General features: G+C 38.5%; 3 non-coding genes and 2 pseudogenes across 3 annotated transcripts; all 5 read right to left on the reverse strand.

Moving 5' to 3' along the window:
• Window positions 1-220: 220 nt before the first annotated feature.
• Window positions 221-384, reverse strand: LOC149877448 (U1 spliceosomal RNA). The gene has a single exon (XR_016448268.1). It is a non-coding gene; the product is annotated as a U1 spliceosomal RNA (small nuclear RNA).
• A 103-nt stretch (window positions 385-487) lies between these two features.
• On the reverse strand, window positions 488-679 carry LOC149877449 (U2 spliceosomal RNA). The gene has a single exon (XR_016448201.1). It is a non-coding gene; the product is annotated as a U2 spliceosomal RNA (small nuclear RNA).
• A 5,261-nt stretch (window positions 680-5,940) lies between these two features.
• On the reverse strand, window positions 5,941-6,104 carry LOC149877450 (U1 spliceosomal RNA). Its single transcript, XR_016448269.1, has one exon. It is a non-coding gene; the product is annotated as a U1 spliceosomal RNA (small nuclear RNA).
• A 103-nt stretch (window positions 6,105-6,207) lies between these two features.
• LOC149877451 (U2 spliceosomal RNA) lies at window positions 6,208-6,385 on the reverse strand (annotated as a pseudogene).
• Window positions 6,386-17,971: 11,586 nt separating this feature from the next.
• Window positions 17,972-18,075, reverse strand: LOC145195538 (U2 spliceosomal RNA; annotated as a pseudogene).
• Window positions 18,076-21,636: the final 3,561 nt, after the last annotated feature.

Consider the following 21,636-nt stretch of genomic DNA (forward strand, 5'->3'; position numbering starts at 1 on the left):
TTATAAGAAAAAAAACAAAACAACAACAAAGAACTTTTGAACGAAATAAAATGTGTTTACACTTTTAGGAGGCTTTGTTTACCTTCTCACTGACAAATCTTCACTCGAGGATATATACATAACATATAAATACACATAAAACATACCTTTTCTCAAATACTCGTTTACGTCCAGTAACTCATAGAGGGCTGAGTGAGGGTTTTTTTTTTTGCATCTTTAAAGGGGGCGAGCGCGAACGCAGGCCCCCACTACCAGAAATTGTACGGTCGAGTTACCGACGTTAGCGGTAATCGCAGGGGTCAGCCCAGGCGAAGTGCAATGCAAGAGCCTCACCCTGGAAGAAGCCCCATGTTGATCAGGTTTACTTCCCCGTCAGGTAAGTATGCCTTTCCCGTTGTGTGGGGAGCCTCGGACGTGCCCCAATCTTCGCAATTGTGGTTTTTTGATTGGACCCTAACCGCATCGTTCCGTTTTTTTTTTTTTCTCTTTTTAATGGGCCGCACTCAGCAGTAGTGCAACGCCGAGGCAACCCGCGGTCAGGGCGAGGTAAACCTACGATCCCTTGACCAAATGCCAAAAATCAGATTAATATATGAGCCGGACTATGCCGGCGTACCAGATATTAAACTGATAAGAACAGATACTACACTTGATCTTAGCCATTAGGCCGAGAAGCGATACTTTTTCAACGAATTTGTGTGCTGGCTCCCTCCCTTTGAACGAAAAAACTTGTGGGCATTTGAATAAGTCGATGGGTAACTGTAAGTTTGAACAATGAAAACATGGGCTCGTTGTATGAAACTAAAACTGCAACAATTTCATTCTAAAACATTTGGGTTTTTTAACCTTCTTTCAGAAATAACCCAACTAACCAAGATTTAAAAATAACACTGGGCAGCAGCAGATTCAAATGCATAATGCGATCAAAAGCCAAGTTGAACAATCCAAAATCAACTCAAAATACTAGCGCCCCGACAGATTTTTTCTGTCAAAAAACATTTGGAGAACCTCTGTATTTAAATGTTCTTTTCATCTGTTGTAACGATGGTACTTTAATCCATCACCAAAACAGCAGAGCTTAGGAAGATTTGTTTGTCATTAGCCTCAAATAGCAATTTCTCACAAACTAAAATCTAAAAAACAAAGTTGAAGTTTAGAAATTTGGACGGTGTAAACTAATTTAAGACTTTAAACTGAGTAGCAAGAAATATTTTTGAAATATTTCTGTTTACATATAAATTAAACAAAGCATTTTATTGGAAGAAATGAACTCCTTAAATGTTTACTGACAAAAAGGTAAAACAATTTAAAAAAGTGACCTAAAACACTCAAAACATCAAACAACAAATGGAAAAGGACAAACTTATGACCCTAAATTACAGTTGACAGCATCATGTTAGCAAAAGTAATGCATGCATACACACAAACGTGCATACATACTTCCATACATACAATTTTCCATACATACATACATACATACATACATACATACATACATACATACAAACAAACTTCCATACATACATACATACATACATACATACATACATGCATGCATGCATGCATGCATGCATTGATACATATATTCATGCATCCATGCGTCATGCCAATACCTTAGGACATTTAAACAGTGCGCTCTCAGTCCTGGACCACAGATAACCATGGGACTGATAGAGATAGCACCATACTGGAAGATTTAGCTAGCCTTCATCATAATCAGGTGGAATGTCAACAAATTGATTTCTATTCATGCTAATAGCCACAGAGCCATACAGAAAACTGCAGGGAACTTTGCAATCGAGCAATTGTAGATTGTCAGGCCAACTAATGAATTTATGGCAGAGATAACGAAGAAAATCATGAAAAGCCTTGCACATCATATCTCGATTTTTCACAAACTCACAGAGTGTGGTGAATGGAAGAATGCAAAGTTTTTTTAAAAAATTTTACATATTGCCCAACCTAAATCAAGCCTAAAAATGTATTTGCTTAAATTATAGAACCTCAGGATTGATGGAGAACAAAGTTAAAAATATTATCTAGCAGACTTGGGTCAATTTCAATTGTAAATGTAATTGAATTACGATTACTTGAAATTTTAATAGCAACTGAATTACAATGACTTGCACTTGTAATTCACTTACAAGTCATATTATTACAATTACTTGTGACTGTACCTTATAAAATACAATAACAATTACTTCATGAAAATACATTTAATTACAATTAAGTTACAGCCACAATTGAGCCAAGTCTGATGCTAACCTAACTTAACCCTTAACCAACCTTGCCCCAGAACCATATGTACACTCAAAATTCAGTACTTTCGACATTTTATTTTCAATGCTTAGACTTGCTACCTGAGGCTGGGTTAATTTTAACAGAAACTCTGTAAAACATTGAAAAGCCATGTTATGAAAAAGCCAAACAAAAGGTTTGATTCAAAGTGCATTGAACATGCCATTTTTTAAAAAAAAAATTGTCACGTATCTTTCATCAAACTAAAGGATTGTTTTAAAGAAGTGGACAGATTGTCCATTGAAAAGTATCCCTAATTGACCATTCATTTGTTGGCCTTGTGTCAGTTTAACTGTAAAAGAAATAAAGCTGTGAACAAACTAGAAGAAGAAATTCTCAGAAAGATGCTTCTTCTGTTTCACTCACCGATACGAGCGAGAAGAACTCCTCACTTTTCCTCGCTCACTGGGATGCTCTTGTGAGTAGCAGTAGTAGGAGTAGTAGCAGTGGTAGTGCAGATTTTAATATAGATATTTCAGGAACTCAAGACGGACTCTGAAAGTCTCTTGTGACTACCCCTAAAAATGCAAATTTATTTCTAAGCATTATTTTTTTTTTTAATCAGGAACTATTTTTAAGTATTTTTGAAGACTTGAGAGAGTAAAGTGTACAAAACAGTAGTGGCTAAACTGCTTCAAGTTTTAAAATATAAGGTAGAAAACATTGAAAATAAGTAGCGCAGTACTTTTTGTTACTTAAAGCATTCTTGATAAATGATAAAAACTTAAATGGAACTCCTCTAAACTCACTTGTCTTGGTTTTGTCTTAGATACTCTTTTCTTCCATTTTTTTTTTTTTTTTTTTTTTTAATTCGAAACAAACCAAACCAAAAGCACCTTTACGGCTCCTTGACGCTAGGCCGACACCAATAACTTTAGTAGGACTGCGCGTAACCACTACACCGTTGTTAAACTAAGATCGTAGTAACTAAGTAACTAAGTTAAACTAAATTCGTGGAGCGTAGTAACTCCTTCAGTTTACCTGTCAGTTAAATGATGAAAAGTGTACGCGATCATTCGATCTTAGGCTTTTTTTTTTTTATTTGATTGTTCCCCTTCCCGAAACCCCGAAATGAACGAAATACGATTGGCAAGTATTTGATGCATACCTTAATACACAGTGACTAAAATGTAGTATGTGTTTTTTCCGTGCCCAGCGAATGGTCGGAAGATAGTGCATGCTTTTAGATATCTTAGAGCTTGCGGTTTCATACTAGTGCCCAAGCCTTTGTGTGATTCTTTTTTAAAAAAAAGCAGAAGTTAGATTTTTTGCATTTAATGACAAAAAAAACAAAAATTTTAGCAAGATCTAATGATTAAATCTGAATAATGATTTTTAAAAACCATGTTCTGCCTCAGTTGCACATAAAATGGTCATATTCTAATCAAGAAGTAGTTAAGCTCTCTCAATCTTTTATTTTCTGCAACCTTCCTAAAGAAAAACATTCGTTATTCAAAAGAAATTATTCAAACAGTTTTTTGTTTTCTTTTCTTTCTTTTCCATTTGTGATCAAATTATGGTTAGTACTAACGGTAGCACATTGCATCCACTTCCTCGTTATTAGTATTTTCTTACCAGCATTAACAACATTCGTTATTTCGTAACTATCCAATTAATGCTTAATAGTTTTAAAATTTACCACAAAAGACTACATTAACTGTCTTGTAAGCGCCAATAAGAATATAATTAAATAAGTATACAACGCCTGGAAGGAAGAAATGTGCTGCTGTTTGTCTTTCTATAATCATCAACGAAGAAATGAAAAAGAAAAATCGGACTCTGGTTTGATTGACAATTCTGAATGCAATTTATACATTCTTGACGCACACAAACATGGTGACAAACAAACAATACTAGGAGCCAATAGTAATTTGCTAAAATTTTTTTTTTTTTTTTTTTTTTGCAGGAATAGAGTTCTTATAGTTTTCGTTTCTAAAAAAGAAAAAAAAAAAAAAAATGAAGAAAAAAAACAAGTCAAACAAAAAAACAACAACAACAAAAAACAAATAGGTTTTCAGTTGTTCATAGACTAAGACGGATTAGAACAACTCGAGTATTTTATTTCAGCAGCTAATTTGTTCTCGGCGATGTTTGCTCCATAAAATATAACGATTGCAACAGATATTTTCATTTGAACCCATTTTCTAATGCGTATAATGTTTTTAAAATTTGTGTGGCATAAGACTCTCGTCTCTTTCTCTTGCGCTTCTTGTCACCAGTTCCAGCGACTTTTCCGCCTTTCTTACCAGCGCGCTTCTCGCCTTTTTTTGCCACCTTTGGCGCTTGTTTTCCTCCGGCTTTTGGTGCGTCAGATCATTTCGACGAGCTTAGCAGTGAAAGTTTTTTCTTCTTTGTTTTCATTGCATTGCAACTGGATTTAATTTAAAGTAGATTTGTGGTTTCCAACTTGATAACTTTTCCGTTCTACGCACTTCTATTGGTTTTTAAAAGATTACGTCATTTGAGCATTGTTTATTTCTTTTTTACTATTGGTTAAAAAACTCTTTTCTGTTTAACAAAAAGCCGCACGAGATCTCTAGTCTGTCAGTCTGTTTTCAGTAGAAAACAAAATGTTAGCACGTGGAAAAGGAGGAAAAGCTAAGGCTAAGAGTGGCTTTCTTCAGTTTCCTATTGGTCGTGTCTAATCTCATCGGTTTAGGCGCACCATCTACTTAGCTGGAGTTTTTGAAAACCTCTCCGCCGAAAATCTTACAGCTAGCTGGTAATGCTGCACGCGATAACCAGAGAGCCAGGATCATTCCTCGTCGTTTGCAGCTAGCTGTTCGCAACGACGAAGAAGTTAAACAAGCTGTTGTTTGGTGTTACAATCGCGAGCAGCGGTGTGTTGCCAAACATTCAGGCTATGTTGCAATCGTTCCAAAACGGCAATCTAAACAATACCAAAGGCTAATTTCATAGCTACACACCTGTTCAAAGATTATTGTTAAGGCATTGGAAACTTACGCGAAGTTGATTTGTAGACTTGCTGCAACTTATCAAAACATGCAATAATAGCTGTTTTCAAGTCATAAACTACAAGTCAAAAAATATACCAGAATCCAATATGAAATATACAAAAATGGATGGAAATTGTTACTATTGTTGTTACTATCATTACTGTTAGTTTGTTATTGCCATTACTTATTTTTTATGATTATTACTATTGTTATTATCGTTATTATCATTGCTGTTGGTATTATTATTAGTCTGTTATTGCTATCATCATCTTTTATTACCATTATTACGATTGTTATTATTTTCAATCTTACTATTATTATCATATTTTTATTATTGCGACTATTTTTTTTTCTTTCAACAATTATTACCATTATTGTTTTTTTATTACAGCCATTCATTGAATGATTTCTGGTGTTGCAGCCGTTCGATCACGCTTACTGGTTGCGACTAGATTTTCATTGATTTTATAAGAAAAAAAACAAAACAACAACAAAGAACTTTTGAACGAAATAAAATGTGTTTACACTTTTAGGAGGCTTTGTTTACCTTCTCACTGACAAATCTTCACTCGAGGATATATACATAACATATAAATACACATAAAACATACCTTTTCTCAAATACTCGTTTACGTCCAGTAACTCATAGAGGGCTGAGTGAGGGTTTTTTTTTTTGCATCTTTAAAGGGGGCGAGCGCGAACGCAGGCCCCCACTACCAGAAATTGTACGGTCGAGTTACCGACGTTAGCGGTAATCGCAGGGGTCAGCCCAGGCGAAGTGCAATGCAAGAGCCTCACCCTGGAAGAAGCCCCATGTTGATCAGGTTTACTTCCCCGTCAGGTAAGTATGCCTTTCCCGTTGTGTGGGGAGCCTCGGACGTGCCCCAATCTTCGCAATTGTGGTTTTTTGATTGGACCCTAACCGCATCGTTCCGTTTTTTTTTTTTTCTCTTTTTAATGGGCCGCACTCAGCAGTAGTGCAACGCCGAGGCAACCCGCGGTCAGGGCGAGGTAAACCTACGATCCCTTGACCAAATGCCAAAAATCAGATTAATATATGAGCCGGACTATGCCGGCGTACCAGATATTAAACTGATAAGAACAGATACTACACTTGAGGTATTGGGTATTTATTGCCTCCTCCGGCAGATGCCTTGCAGAGGTGTCCGAAAAATGTTACAATGGATATTATTTACAAATAATGGTCCACTGCTCCATGACCGGACACGAATAGGACTTTACATGACTGAACAAGCGCAGGACTAAATCACGAAACAAAACACACGGACGCCGAGGTACGATGCCATATGGCTTAGGACATAAAAACATAAAAAATCGAAAAAGCGAAAAAACGGAAAAACGAGAGAGACGCTACAAACACTGAAATACGAAAAAACGAAAAAAAAAACGAAAAAAAAGAAAATTTTTTAATTCAATTAGTATCTGGGTATTTCTTTTAGCTCAGATAGATGTTTAAATTCGTGTCTAAATTTAGTTTGAGATCTGCATCCCAGATACTTCGAGACTCTATGAGAAAGTCGTCCAGTGTGTTATTTTGTTTCGCGAATTCTTTTTCTTCATAAATAATATTTTTTAGCCTGCACTGAAACTCTATGAGTAGTTTCAGTCTTGTAAAAGTCGAACGGTCATGGAACGACCTCATTCTATTACAATATATGGTATAAATCAACTCGTTTAAAATTCTTTTTCCAAGGTTAAAAATATTTACATTCTCTGCGTGTGAGAATAAGAAAAATTTAAAGGTGTTTTCGAAGGCAGGCTGCGGAGTATAGATTTTGTTTAGAATGGATATGGCGTATTTTATGAGGGGTTGAGCTTTTTCGCATGAGTATATCATGTGCGCTAATGTTTCCTTCGCTTTCATGCACTGTGGACACAGGTCATCCGGGGCATGTCCTCTTTTCTTAAAGATGGAGTTGGTAGGAATAGCGAAGTGTATTATTTTGTATTTTACCTCGTCAGCTTTGTTGTTGGTGGTGTTTTTGTGCACGTTTAAGAATAGTCGAGCCCATTCTTTTTGAGTTGTGCCTCTCATGCTGTCGGTAAAATAAAGGTTCCATTTGTGGTAGTGTGTTGGAACGCTGTGATGTTTCTTAGCGGATATAATACGATACACGTTTTTAGGCGTGAGCTCGCGGAAAGAGATGTCGGATGAGCCGTTGATCCTGAGATGCATTTTGGCTCTGCGGTGGTCGTAGTTTTGATGTTGGGTGTTTATTTTATCTCTCCACTGCTGAGGGATCGACATGATGACTTTGTTGAGATGTTTTTCGGTCAATCCAGTGAGCTCGCAGTTTAGAAAGCCAGGAACAAACACTTTTGCTACGTCCGCAATGAGATGGATGTTTCGCTGTTTAGAGAGTGGTGTTGTTTTAAGAGCGTTGTTGTGATGGCGTATGTGGGGGTTATGGTATATGGGCTGATTCAGAATTTCCTCGATGGTTAGGTTTGTGATGGCGCAGTTCTGATAGATGGTGGCCCAGTGCTTCGCCATTTGCCGGTAGTATGGTGGCAAAGTTTTGAGCGAAGTGTGCGAGTGGGCGGTGAGAAAGATGCGCTCACCCTGGGAGGCGTCTCTATATCTGTCAAAGATGAAAGTGGCTGTGTCTCTCCAAGCTCCATTGAGATCGTGGTTGAAGAACTTGGAGAGCCAGCTCACTTGGATGGAGACGAGTTTGTCGCGGATGTTTACGATGTTAAGTCCGCCTTTCTGAATGGGAAGTTTGGATACTAAGTTGTTGGTTTTTATGGAGGAGTTGTTCCATAGGAACTTCTCAATTTTGCTTTCGAGCAGCTTGATCTTACGCTTGCTTGGCAGCGGGATGGTGAACGCTAAGTGCCAAAGGTTGCTCAGTATGGTCTGGTTAATGGCTATGGCTTTGCCTTTGAAAGACAAATGGAGCTTCTTCCAGCGGAGTATTTTTTTGTCGAGTTGCTCGATGCACTCGTTCCACTGGGTGTTTCGAACGTGAGGCGAGTTGGTGAAGACCACTCCGAGGCTCTTAAGAGAGTGGCCGTCCCACGTGAAGTTTAGATAGTTAGGTTTGCTCTCGTTTCTATTGCGGCCGAGCCACAGACCTTGGCACTTTGGGATGTTGAGTTTAGCGCCTGTCGCTTTTTTGTTAAGTTTGAGAGCTTTGCCAAGCGCAGTGATGGATTTGTCGCCGGTAATGTAAAAGACGGTGTCATCGGCGTATTGCTGCAGCTTGGTTTCATGTCCATTTATGGTAATGCCTCTGATGTTATTATTCTGACGTACGTAGCAGGCGAATATCTCAGCCTGTATGACGTAGAGGATCATTGATAAAGGACAGCCTTGCCTGACTCCTCTTAGTATCTGAAACTTTTCAGACGTGAAGCCGTTTATTTTGAGGCGCGCGTTAATGTCGTAATAGATGGTTTTTATGATGTTAACGAACTTAGCGCTAAAGCCGAATTTGTCTAAACAGTCGAACAGAAAGTTTCTGTCCACTCTGTCGAACGCTTTCACCTGATCTATTGAGATGATAGACGCGTCGAGATGGCAATCATTTGCTATTTGAATGACATCCCTTGTGTAGGCTAGGTTGTGATAAATTGTCCTGTGCGGCACGCACGCGGTTTGGTCTTCGCTTAATATTGTTGCCAGCACAGGTTTTAGTCTATTTGCAATTATTTTAGTTAGGATCTTATAATCTGTATTCAGGAGGGAGATTGGTCGCCAATTAGAAATGTCGCACTTGTCGCCTTTTTTGTAGATGCAGGATATGAGCGCCTCTTTTTGCGAGGTCGTCATTTCGTTTTTGCTAACAACCTCGTTTAACATGGAAACGATGGCATCTCCCAAGACGTTGAAGTGGGTCTTGTAGAACTCGACGGTTAGGCCGTCGGGTCCAGGAGATTTGTTGTTAGTCATGCCTTGGAGGGCCGAATTGACTTCCTTTAGCGTGATGGGCTCGCTTAGCGCATGCTGTTGAAAGTCGCTTATCCTGTTCACCTCGACGCGATCTAAAAGACGCTTTTGGTGTATAGGGCTGTTTTTGCTCTCCTTGTACAAGTGTTTGTAAAACCTTTCAAATTCCTTAATAATTTCCTCGGTGGTTGATTTTTCAATTCCGTTCTTATCCTTAATGCGCGTGACGACTTGCTTAGCAATTTTCGTCTTCTCAAGCTGAAAAAAGAAGTTGTTGCATTTTTCGCCGAGAGTGCGCCATTTGATTTTAGCACGAACAGCTGCACCGTGCGCTCTATTCATTTCAAATTGCTCTAATTTTATTTTCAGTTCTGCGCTTAAGTTACGCATGTTGGTGTTGCAATGCGCTTTTTTAAGTGCGTTTCGCAGTTGCTTTTTTAGTTTAAATTCAGCAACGCGTTTGCTCTTCGCCTCAGATCTGCTAAAAGTTTGGGAAAGAGTTTTTAAGGCGTTTTTAAGTTCGTCCCACTCTTCTCGCTTGTTTGTGGAGTTTACCGTTTTTTCGTTAAAGTCGGTGATTAGTTTTACGACTTGTTCGTTGTATTGCGGGTTTTTGAGATGTTTTCTGTTCAGTATCCACACAGTCTTGCCGATGTCCAGTGAGTTTAAGCTTATGGTAACCTCGACTCCGTTCTGATGGTCAGAGAATGTCATCGGTTCGTGCTTAATGTCAGTGAACTGGCGTAGATGTTTGCTGGTGTAGATTCTGTCCAGTCTCGCATACGAAATGTTGTTGGTGGCTTTGTATGTAAACTCTTGTCCGTGGGGGTTAAAAACTCTCCAAAGGTCTTCTACATTTAAGAGGTTCAAGAGCTTTTTAAATTTTTCGCTCGAAGCGCATTTCTTACGCGTTAGTTGAGGGTGTCTGTCTAGTTCGTTTAAGACCATGTTAAAATCGCCCCCTAAAATTATCGCGTAGTTTTCAGCGTTTAGGTTTTTAAATTTCGCAGCGAGGCATTCCCAAAGGAGCTTTCGTGCGTTTTCTTGATCGCGCGATTGTCCGGACGTAGCGTACACATTAATTATTAAAAATTTCTGCGACTTAACTTCGATGATAATATAGTTAAAACGCCCGTGCGCATCCTCAAATTTTTCTATTAGCTGAAAGTTGATATTATTTCCCTGATGTAAAATTAGAGTGCCTCCTGAATGGTTGCGACCTGCGGAGAAAAATCCTGCGTGTTTCCATTTCGCTAGGAACTCCTTCGCCTGGTCGTTATTTAGATGCGTCTCTTGCAGTAAAATGAAGTCATGACGCATTTTCTGGAGTTTGTGGATCATTATTTTCTGCTTTTTAACATCAATAAGACCACAAACATTTGCTGAAAAAATACGTACTGACTCCATTCTTACAGAGTATTTTAAACAAATTTTGCTCTCGAAATCCAAAGTTTTTAAGGAACTTCGAATTCGATTTTGGAATGTGCGCATGGTATGATTGCGACATAGCACAGATGGTTCGTAATGAATAATTGATGAGAAAGCGTGGTGAGAATTTTCTAGTAGAACAGAAACGAGAAAATAAAAAGTAAGAGAAGTGAAAAAGATGGAGAAAAAGAAAAGAAGCGAAATAAACGGCCATTTAATGAAATATGAATTTGTGAATGTTTTGACGCTTTATGAGATGAGTGTGTGTGCTTAAAGATTTACAATCACGCAATTTTATAACCACAAAATAGCGAAGAAATAAACAAAGGTAAGTCTCCCAAAAAATAAAAAATAAAAGGAGGAAGTTTACCTTTGAACTTTCTTAATGTCTTTTTTCTGAGGCGTCGGTGGGGGCGCCATTCGTTTGGCAGTGGCTTTTTCGGTACGGGATTCGTTATCGTCCGTGACCTTTTTAATTGTTTTTACGTCCACAGTTTTCCACCCCTCTTCTCGTGTGTCTTTCTCTTCTTTTCTTCTGGAGCTACCTGCCTCGTTGATTTCAGCATCCAGGTCCATTAGTTTCTGAACCATTCTTTCCGTCTCGATGTTGGTGGTTTCAAGAGCGGTGATGCTTTGACTCTCTTCGTCAACGAGGACTCGGATTTCTTTCACGAACTTTTCTTGTTCTACCGTCTGCTTCATTTCGATTTCTTTCTCAGTTGGTTTCGCAGAAGGTTTTTTAGCGTTGCTAGCTTTTGCAACGGTGATCGCTTCAGGTGTAGTATTAGAAGTTTGAGGAGTTTGTTGAACACATCTTTGTTGTGGAGGATGTGAAGCACCACATTTTTCACAGAGAAAAGATTTCCCTGCAAAGTAGAGTGCGATTTTGACCCCTTCGATCTCAATGTGGTGTGGTATTTCATTGAGTTTTACCGATGGACGAATTCGGAAGAGTCGTCTCCCATCTTTCAGGATAGGGTTGAATCGGTAGCTGGTGTGTGTGATGGAGTACACTTCAGCTGCGAAGGGTTTAATTTGCTCTAGTATTTCATCGTCTTCAACTAGAGGGTCACACTTGATGGTAATAAGGAAGCCGATTTCGCTTCGGACTTTCGATGTGACTTTTCGGTTGCAGCCGGAGATGGTAAGTTCCGAGTCTGCAAGCAACTGGGCATCGGTTTTCGTACGGAGTTCAGCGATCCAATTTCCTCGGTTGGCGTAGGTGAGGCTGATCAGCTTATTCGGTCCGACAACTTTCGCAATCTTCTGTTCGAGTTCTTTCGCTCGCATTTCTTGATAACTTCGGTTGAAGTGTTCTTTCGGGTCCATGTGGATGTTGAGGTCGATGATTCGTTCCTGTCTTTCAGTCTTGCTTCCGACGGTTTTTGCGTAGGATGCCATGTTGCAGGAGAATAAAAGTAAAAAAAAAAAAAAGCAAAAAAAGTTTAAAAACAAAACGAAAAAAGTTCGTCAAAGTCTGTACTCTTGTTACGGAGCAGCCGATGACAAACGTCGATTTTCTTTAAGAGTGGCGAAGAAGCTTTGTAGAATAACTAAATAATCTATTGAGCTAAAAATTCACCAAAAGATACTACACTTGAGGTATTGTGTATTTATTGCCTCCTCCGGCAGATGCCTTGCAGAGGTGTCCGAAAAATGTTACAATGGATATTATTTACAAATAATGGTCCACTGCTCCATGACCGGACACGAATAGGACTTCACAAGACTGAACAAGCGCAGGACTAAATCACGAAACAAAACACACGGACGCCGAGGTACGATGCCATATGGCTTAGGACATAAAAACATAAAAAATCGAAAAAGCGAAAAAACGAAAAAACGAGAGAGACGCTACAAACACTGAAATACGAAAAAACGAAAAAAAAAACGAAAAAAAAAAAAAAAAAAAAAAAAAAAAAAAAAAAAAAAAGAAAAAGTTTTTTAATTCAATTAGTATCTGGGTATTTCTTTTAGCTCAGATAGATGTTTAAATTCGTGTCTAAATTTAGTTTGAGATCTGCATCCCAGATACTTTGAGACTCTATGAGAAAGTCGTCCAGTGTGTTATTTTGTTTCGCGAATTCTTTTTCTTCATAAATAATATTTTTTAGCCTGCACTGAAACTCTATGAGTAGTTTCAGTCTTGTAAAAGTCGAACGGTCATGGAACGACCTCATTCTATTACAATATATTGTATAAATCAACTCGTTTAAAATTCTTTTTCCAAGGTTAAAAATATTTACATTCTCTGCGTGTGAGAATAAGAAAAATTTAAAGGTGTTTTCGAAGGCAGGCTGCGGAGTATAGATTTTGTTTAGAATGGATATGGCGTATTTTATGAGGGGTTGAACTTTTTCGCATGAGTATATCATGTGCGCTAATGTTTCCTTCGCTTTCATGCACTGCGGACACAGGTCATCCGGGGCATGTCCTCTTTTCTTAAAGATGGAGTTGGTAGGTATAGCGAAGTGTATTATTTTGTATTTTACCTCGTCAGCTTTGTTGTTGGTGGTGTTTTTGTGCACGTTTAAGAATAGTCGAGCCCATTCTTTTTGAGTTGTGCCTCTCATGCTGTCGGTAAAATAAAGGTTCCATTTGTGGTAGTGTGTTGGAACGCTGTGATGTTTCTTAGCGGATATAATACGATACACGTTTTTAGGCGTGAGCTCGCGGAAAGAGATGTCGGATGAGCCGTTGATCCTGAGATGCATTTTGGCTCTGCGGTGGTCGTAGTTTTGATGTTGGGTGTTTATTTTATCTCTCCACTGCTGAGGGATCGACATGATGACTTTGTTGAGATGTTTTTCGGTCAATCCAGTGAGCTCGCAGTTTAGAAAGCCAGGAACAAACACTTTTGCTACGTCCGCAATGAGATGGATGTTTCGCTGTTTAGAGAGTGGTGTTGTTTTAAGAGCGTTGTTGTGATGGCGTATGTGGGGGTTATGGTATATGGGCTGATTCAGAATTTCCTCGATGGTTAGGTTTGTGATGGCGCAGTTCTGATAGATGGTGGCCCAGTGCTTCGCCATTTGCCGGTAGTATGGTGGCAAAGTTTTGAGCGAAGTGTGCGAGTGGGCGGTGAGAAAGATGCGCTCACCCTGGGAGGCGTCTCTATATCTGTCAAAGATGAAAGTGGCTGTGTCTCTCCAAGCTCCATTGAGATCGTGGTTGAAGAACTTGGAGAGCCAGCTCACTTGGATGGAGACGAGTTTGTCGCGGATGTTTACGATGTTAAGTCCGCCTTTCTGAATGGGAAGTTTGGATACTAAGTTGTTGGTTTTTATGGAGGAGTTGTTCCATAGGAACTTCTCAATTTTGCTTTCGAGCAGCTTGATCTTACGCTTGCTTGGCAGCGGGATGGTGAACGCTAAGTGCCAAAGGTTGCTCAGTATGGTCTGGTTAATGGCTATGGCTTTGCCTTTGAAAGACAAATGGAGCTTCTTCCAGCGGAGTATTTTTTTGTCGAGTTGCTCGATGCACTCGTTCCACTGGGTGTTTCGAACGTGAGGCGAGTTGGTGAAGACCACTCCGAGGCTCTTAAGAGAGTGGCCGTCCCACGTGAAGTTTAGATAGTTAGGTTTGCTCTCGTTTCTATTGCGGCCGAGCCACAGACCTTGGCACTTTGGGATGTTGAGTTTAGCGCCTGTCGCTTTTTTGTTAAGTTTGAGAGCTTTGCCAAGCGCAGTGATGGATTTGTCGCCGGTAATGTAAAAGACGGTGTCATCGGCGTATTGCTGCAGCTTGGTTTCATGTCCATTTATGGTAATGCCTCTGATGTTATTATTCTGACGTACGTAGCAGGCGAATATCTCAGCCTGTATGACGTAGAGGATCATTGATAAAGGACAGCCTTGCCTGACTCCTCTTAGTATCTGAAACTTTTCAGACGTGAAGCCGTTTATTTTGAGGCGCGCGTTAATGTCGTAATAGATGGTTTTTATGATGTTAACGAACTTAGCGCTAAAGCCGAATTTGTCTAAACAGTCGAACAGAAAGTTTCTGTCCACTCTGTCGAACGCTTTCACCTGATCTATTGAGATGATAGACGCGTCGAGATGGCAATCATTTGCTATTTGAATGACATCCCTTGTGTAGGCTAGGTTGTGATAAATTGTCCTGTGCGGCACGCACGCGGTTTGGTCTTCGCTTAATATTGTTGCCAGCACAGGTTTTAGCCTATTTGCAATTATTTTAGTTAGGATCTTATAATCTGTATTCAGGAGGGAGATTGGTCGCCAATTAGAAATGTCGCACTTGTCGCCTTTTTTGTAGATGCAGGATATGAGCGCCTCTTTTTGCGAGGTCGTCATTTCGTTTTTGCTAACAACCTCGTTTAACATGGAAACGATGGCATCTCCCAAGACGTTGAAGTGGGTCTTGTAGAACTCGACGGTTAGGCCGTCGGGTCCAGGAGATTTGTTGTTAGTCATGCCTTGGAGGGCCGAATTGACTTCCTTTAGCGTGATGGGCTCGCTTAGCGCATGCTGTTGAAAGTCGCTTATCCTGTTCACCTCGACGCGATCTAAAAGACGCTTTTGGTGTACAGGGCTGTTTTTGCTCTCCTTGTACAAGTGTTTGTAAAACCTTTCAAATTCCTTAATAATTTCCTCGGTGGTTGATTTTTCAATTCCGTTCTTATCCTTAATGCGCGTGACGACTTGCTTAGCAATTTTCGTCTTCTCAAGCTGAAAAAAGAAGTTGTTGCATTTTTCGCCGAGAGTGCGCCATTTGATTTTAGCACGAACAGCTGCACCGTGCGCTCTATTCATTTCAAATTGCTCTAATTTTATTTTCAGTTCTGCGCTTAAGTTACGCATGTTGGTGTTGCAATGCGCTTTTTTAAGTGCGTTTCGCAGTTGCTTTTTTAGTTTAAATTCAGCAACGCGTTTGCTCTTCGCCTCAGATCTGCTAAAAGTTTGGGAAAGAGTTTTTAAGGCGTTTTTAAGTTCGTCCCACTCTTCTCGCTTGTTTGTGGAGTTTACCGTTTTTTCGTTAAAGTCGGTGATTAGTTTTACGACTTGTTCGTTGTATTGCGGGTTTTTGAGATGTTTTCTGTTCAGTATCCACACAGTCTTGCCGATGTCCAGTGAGTTTAAGCTTATGGTAACCTCGACTCCGTTCTGATGGTCAGAGAATGTCATCGGTTCGTGCTTAATGTCAGTGAACTGGCGTAGATGTTTGCTGGTGTAGATTCTGTCCAGTCTCGCATACGAAATGTTGTTGGTGGCTTTGTATGTAAACTCTTGTCCGTGGGGGTTAAAAACTCTCCAAAGGTCTTCTACATTTAAGAGGTTCAAGAGCTTTTTAAATTTTTCGCTCGAAGCGCATTTCTTACGCGTCAGTTGAGGGTGTCTGTCTAGTTCGTTTAAGACCATGTTAAAATCGCCCCCTAAAATTATCGCGTAGTTTTCAGCGTTAAGATTTTTAAATTTCGCAACGAGACATTCCCAAAGGAGTTTTCGTGCGTTTTCTTGATCGCGCGATTGTCCGGACGTAGCGTACACATTAATTATTAAAAATTTCTGCGACTTAACTTCGATGATAATATAGTTAAAACGCCCGTGCGCATCCTCAAATTTTTCTTTTAGCTGAAAGTTGATATTATTTCCCTGATGTAAAATTAGAGTGCCTCCTGAATGGTTGCGACCTGCGGAGAAAAATCCTGCGTGTTTCCATTTCGCTAGGAACTCCTTCGCCTGGTCGTTATTTAGATGCGTCTCTTGCAGTAAAATGAAGTCATGACGCATTTTCTGGAGTTTGTGGATCATTATTTTCTGCTTTTTAACATCAATAAGACCACAAACATTTGCTGAAAAAATACGTACTGACTCCATTCTTACAGAGTATTTTAAACAAATTTTGCTCTCGAAATCCAAAGTTTTTAAGGAACTTCGAATTCGATTTTGGAATGTGCGCATGGTATGATTGCGACATAGCACAGATGGTTCGTAATGAATAATTGATGAGAAAGCGTGGTGAGAATTTTCTAGTAGAACAGAAACGAGAAAATAAAAAGTAAGAGAAGTGAAAAAGATGGAGAAAAAGAAAAGAAGCGAGATAAACGGCCATTTAATGAAATATGAATTTGTGAATGTTTTGACGCTTTATGAGATGAGTGTGTGTGCTTAAAGATTTACAATCACGCAATTTTATAACCACAAAATAGCGAAGAAATAAACAAAGGTAAGTCTCCCAAAAAATAAAAAATAAAAGGAGGAAGTTTACCTTTGAACTTTCTTAATGTCTTTTTTCTGAGGCGTCGGTGGGGGCGCCATTCGTTTGGCAGTGGCTTTTTCGGTACGGGATTCGTTATCGTCCGTGACCTTTTTAATTGTTTTTACGTCCACAGTTTTCCACCCCTCTTCTCGTGTGTCTTTCTCTTCTTTTCTTCTGGAGCTACCTGCCTCGTTGATTTCAGCATCCAGGTCCATTAGTTTCTGAACCATTCTTTCCGTCTCGATGTTGGTGGTTTCAAGAGCGGTGATGCTTTGACTCTCTTCGTCAACGAGGACTCGGATTTCTTTCACGAACTTTTCTTGTTCTACCGTCTGCTTCATTTCGATTTCTTTCTCAGTTGGTTTCGCAGAAGGTTTTTTAGCGTTGCTAGCTTTTGCAACGGTGATCGCTTCAGGTGTAGTATTAGAAGTTTGAGGAGTTTGTTGGACACATCTTTGTTGTGGAGGATGTGAAGCACCACATTTTTCACAGAGAAAAGATTTCCCTGCAAAGTAGAGTGCGATTTTGACCCCTTCGATCTCAATGTGGTGTGGTATTTCATTGAGTTTTACCGATGGACGAATTCGGAAGAGTCGTCTCCCATCTTTCAGGATAGGGTTGAATCGGTAGCTGGTGTGTGTGATGGAGTACACTTCAGCTGCGAAGGGTTTAATTTGCTCTAGTATTTCATCGTCTTCAACTAGAGGGTCACACTTGATGGTAATAAGGAAGCCGATTTCGCTTCGGACTTTCGATGTGACTTTTCGGTTGCAGCCGGAGATGGTAAGTTCCGAGTCTGCAAGCAACTGGGCATCGGTTTTCGTACGGAGTTCAGCGATCCAATTTCCTCGGTTGGCGTAGGTGAGGCTGATCAGCTTATTCGGTCCGACAACTTTCGCAATCTTCTGTTCGAGTTCTTTCGCTCGCATTTCTTGATAACTTCGGTTGAAGTGTTCTTTCGGGTCCATGTGGATGTTGAGGTCGATGATTCGTTCCTGTCTTTCAGTCTTGCTTCCGACGGTTTTTGCGTAGGATGCCATGTTGCAGGAGAATAAAAGTAAAAAAAAGCAAAAAAAGTTTAAAAACAAAACGAAAAAAGTTCGTCAAAGTCTGTACTCTTGTTACGGAGCAGCCGATGACAAACGTCGATTTTCTTTAAGAGTGGCGAAGAAGCTTTGTAGAATAACTAAATAATCTATTGAGCTAAAAATTCACCAAAAGATACTACACTTGATCTTAGCCATTAGGCCGAGAAGCGATACTTTTTCAACGAATTTGTGTGCTGGCTCCCTCCCTTTGAACGAAAAAACTTGTGGGCATTTGAATAAGTCGATGGGTAACTGTAAGTTTGAACAATGAAAACATGGGCTCGTTGTATGAAACTAAAACTGCAACAATTTCATTCTAAAACATTTGGGTTTTTTAACCTTCTTTCAGAAATAACCCAACTAACCAAGATTTAAAAATAACACTGGGCAGCAGCAGATTCAAATGCATAATGCGATCAAAAGCCAAGTTGAACAATCCAAAATCAACTCAAAATACTAGCGCCCCGACAGATTTTTTCTGTCAAAAAACATTTGGAGAACCTCTGTATTTAAATGTTCTTTTCATCTGTTGTAACGATGGTACTTTAATCCATCACCAAAACAGCAGAGCTTAGGAAGATTTGTTTGTCATTAGCCTCAAATAGCAATTTCTCACAAACTAAAATCTAAAAAACAAAGTTGAAGTTTAGAAATTTGGACGGTGTAAACTAATTTAAGACTTTAAACTGAGTAGCAAGAAATATTTTTGAAATATTTCTGTTTACATATAAATTAAACAAAGCATTTTATTGGAAGAAATGAACTCCTTAAATGTTTACTGACAAAAAGGTAAAACAATTTAAAAAAGTGACCTAAAACACTCAAAACATCAAACAACAAATGGAAAAGGACAAACTTATGACCCTAAATTACAGTTGACAGCATCATGTTAGCAAAAGTAATGCATGCATACACACAAACGTGCATACATACTTCCATACATACAATTTTCCATACATACATACATACATACATACAAACAAACTTCCATACATACATACATACATACATACATACATACATACATGCATGCATGCATGCATGCATGCATGCATTGATACATATATTCATGCATCCATGCGTCATGCCAATACCTTAGGACATTTAAACAGTGCGCTCTCAGTCCTGGACCACAGATAACCATGGGACTGATAGAGATAGCACCATACTGGAAGATTTAGCTAGCCTTCATCATAATCAGGTGGAATGTCAACAAATTGATTTCTATTCATGCTAATAGCCACAGAGCCATACAGAAAACTGCAGGGAACTTTGCAATCGAGCAATTGTAGATTGTCAGGCCAACTAATGAATTTATGGCAGAGATAACGAAGAAAATCATGAAAAGCCTTGCACATCATATCTCGATTTTTCACAAACTCACAGAGTGTGGTGAATGGAAGAATGCAAAGTTTTTTTAAAAAATTTTTAATATATTACATTTTTTACATATTGCCCAACCTAAATCAAGCCTAAAAATGTATTTGCTTAAATTATAGAACCTCAGGATTGATGGAGAACAAAGTTAAAAATATTATCTAGCAGACTTGGGTCAATTTCAATTGTAAATGTAATTGAATTACGATTACTTGAAATTTTAATAGCAACTGAATTACAATGACTTGCACTTGTAATTCACTTACAAGTCATATTATTACAATTACTTGTGACTGTACCTTATAAAATACAATAACAATTACTTCATGAAAATACATTTAATTACAATTAAGTTACAGCCACAATTGAGCCAAGTCTGATGCTAACCTAACTTAACCCTTAACCAACCTTGGCCCAGAACCATATGTACACTCAAAATTCAGTACTTTCGACATTTTATTTTCAATGCTTAGACTTGCTACCTGAGGCTGGGTTAATTTTAACAGAAACTCTGTAAAACATTGAAAAGCCATGTTATGAAAAAGCCAAACAAAAGGTTTGATTCAAAGTGCATTGAACATGCCATTTTTTAAAAAAAAAATTGTCACGTATCTTTCATCAAACTAAAGGATTGTTTTAAAGAAGTGGACAGATTGTCCATTGAAAAGTATCCCTAATTGACCATTCATTTGTTGGCCTTGTGTCAGTTTAACTGTAAAAGAAATAAAGCTGTGAACAAACTAGAAGAAGAAATTCTCAGAAAGATGCTTCTTCTGTTTCACTCACCGATACGAGCGAGAAGAACTCCTCACTTTTCCTCGCTCACTGGGATGCTCTTGTGAGTAGCAGTAGTAGGAGTAGTAGCAGTGGTAGTGCAGATTCTAATACAGATATTTCAGGAACTCAAGACGGACTCTGAAAGTCTCTTGTGACTACCCCTAAAAATGCAAATTTATTTCTAAGCATTATTTTTTTTTTTAATCAGGAACTATTTTTAAGTATTTTTGAAGACTTGAGAGAGTAAAGTGTACAAAACAGTAGTGGCTAAACTGCTTCAAGTTTTAAAATATAAGGTAGAAAACATTGAAAATAAGTAGCGCAGTACTTTTTGTTACTTAAAGCATTCTTGATAAATGATAAAAACTTAAATGGAACTCCTCTAAACTCACTTGTCTTGGTTTTGTCTTAGATACTCTTTTCTTCCATTTTTTTTTTTTTTTTTTTTTTTAATTCGAAACAAACCAAACCAAAAGCACCTTTACGGCTCCTTGACGCTAGGCCGACACCAATAACTTTAGTAGGACTGCGCGTAACCACTACACCGTTGTTAAACTAAGATCGTAGTAACTAAGTAACTAAGTTAAACTAAATTCGTGGAGCGTAGTAACTCCTTCAGTTTACCTGTCAGTTAAATGATGAAAAGTGTACGTGATCATTCGATCTTAGGCTTTTTTTTTTTTATTTCATTGTTCCCCTTCCCGAAACCCCGAAATGAACGAAATACGATTGGCAAGTATTTGATGCATACCTTAATACACAGTGACTAAAATGTAGTATGTGTTTTTTCCGTGCCCAGCGAATGGTCGGAAGATAGTGCATGCTTTTAGATATCTTAGAGCTTGCGGTTTCATACTAGTGCCCAAGCCTTTGTGTGATTCTTTTTTAAAAAAAAGCAGAAGTTAGATTTTTTGCATTTAATGACAAAAATTTTAGCAAGATCTAATGATTAAATCTGAATAATGATTTTTAAAAACCATGTTCTGCCTCAGTTGCACATAAAATGGTCATATTCTAATCAAGAAGTAGTTAAGCTCTCTCAATCTTTTATTTTCTGCAACCTTCCTAAAGAAAAACATTCGTTATTCAAAAGAAATTATTCAAACAGTTTTTTGTTTTCTTTTCTTTCTTTTCCATTTGTGATCAAATTATGGTTAGTACTAACGGTAGCACATTGCATCCACTTCCTCGTTATTAGTATTTTCTTACCAGCATTAACAACATTCGTTATTTCGTAACTATCCAATTAATGCTTAATAGTTTTAAAATTTACCACAAAAGACTACATTAACTGTCTTGTAAGCGCCAATAAGAATATAATTAAATAAGTATACAACGCCTGGAAGGAAGAAATGTGCTGCTGTTTGTCTTTCTATAATCATCAACGAAGAAATGAAAAAGAAAAATCGGACTCTGGTTTGATTGACAATTCTGAATGCAATTTATACATTCTTGACGCACACAAACATGGTGACAAACAAACAATACTAGGAGCCAATAGTAATTTGCTAAAATTTTTTTTTTTTTTTTTTTTTGCAGGAATAGAGTTCTTATAGTTTTCGTTTCTAAAAAAGAAAAA

The sequence above is a fragment of the Hydra viridissima genome, unplaced genomic scaffold (genome assembly GCF_058129835.1).
Source record: "Hydra viridissima isolate aposymbiotic clone 2 unplaced genomic scaffold, HvirCarnegie_v1 scaffold_16, whole genome shotgun sequence".
NCBI classification, from domain to species: Eukaryota; Metazoa; Cnidaria; class Hydrozoa; order Anthoathecata; family Hydridae; genus Hydra; species Hydra viridissima.